Source organism: Crocodylus porosus, unplaced genomic scaffold (genome assembly GCF_001723895.1).
Source record: "Crocodylus porosus isolate Cpor-Errol unplaced genomic scaffold, CroPor_comp1, whole genome shotgun sequence".
NCBI classification, from domain to species: Eukaryota; Metazoa; Chordata; order Crocodylia; family Crocodylidae; genus Crocodylus; species Crocodylus porosus.
The window spans coordinates 102556257-102557528 of record NW_017728947.1 but is presented as its reverse complement, the minus strand read 5'-3'; positions in this window follow the sequence as shown (position 1 = coordinate 102557528).

Sequence of the window (1272 nt, the reverse complement as noted above, 5' to 3'; positions counted from 1 at the left end):
CTTTTAAGGGTGATGTGGTGTAATATTAGCACTGTTAAGTGTCCAAACGCCTACGCTTGAGTCACAAGTTAAACCTAGAGGCCAGGTCCAGACACGCAGGGGTGTGCACTTGCAGTGGCATAAATTGCCATAATGTACAACCCGGCATGTGCGCTTTGTTGTGGGATGAGTTGTCCTGCAATGGGCAGACTACCACCCTTGCCCAGCTCCCCCTGGCTCTTCAGCACCAGTAGGGCCAGTGCCAGTCTTACTTAGTAGCCTGGAGCAGCAGGGGTATAGGTTGGGCAGTACGGAGGCCTAGGCAGTAGTCAGAGTATTGCTCTAGGCGGCCCGCCCTCTGTGTGTGCTTGTCATGTATGCGTTGCAGTGCTTTTTGTTCCATTTTCAGTTTTTCTGCTGCAGGGAAATCCCAGCAGTAAATTTTGGCCCTGTGCTGCAGCACAGGGGCACTTTTTAACATTGGCCGCGTCCAGTTTGTGGCACCACAACCTGCATGTTGCTGCATGTCTGGACACGGTCAGAGATTTCAAATAGGAATCCAGAGTGTCAAAACCGCTCTGACCTGCCGGGGCTTTTCCGAGTTGTTTGCAAGAGAAAAACTGCTTTGTTATTATTCCTGGAGTCAGAAAAATGAGTGCAAGGTCATTTCCCGAGCAGGGCCTTGACTCTAACAAAAGGCTGAGAACCGCTGCTGATAACTTTATGGTGCGGCCGGGGTGCTCGACCCCCACCCAGCCTGAGGGCCAAATCCGCCCTGTGGACCATGGGGTTCCTTATGGGTCCAAAAATTGGGCAGCAGGGAGGCAGCGGCCAATCATTGCTGCTCTCTTGCTAACAAATTTCCAAACCAGCGGCGAGCCCTATGGGCTACTTGGATTGTGCAGGGCCGGCTGGGGCGGCACAAGGCCGACGCGGCGCACAGAGCTGGGCGGAGGTGGCCTGTCCCACGCTGCTCCTGGAGCCCCACGGCCGGCGCCGACCTCACGGCCTGGTCTAGTCGTGCGCAAACATACCGGCGCAACCTGCCAACGCGGCGGGGTTGGCTTCCTCGCGCCCCAACGACCAGGGCCCCCGGGGCCATCGTGGTCAAACGAAAGCCAGACACACGCAATACATGTAAGGGGAGCAGGGGCCTGGTGTGAAACCCTGGGGCTAAGACACTGCTCCCCCACCACCCCAGGCTCCAGGGGCTGGGGCTTTGCGGCCCCCCCCTGCGGCAGGGCCCGGGGGTGGCCCTGGGCTGCTTCGCCTCCTCCAGGCCCGCAGGCTGCC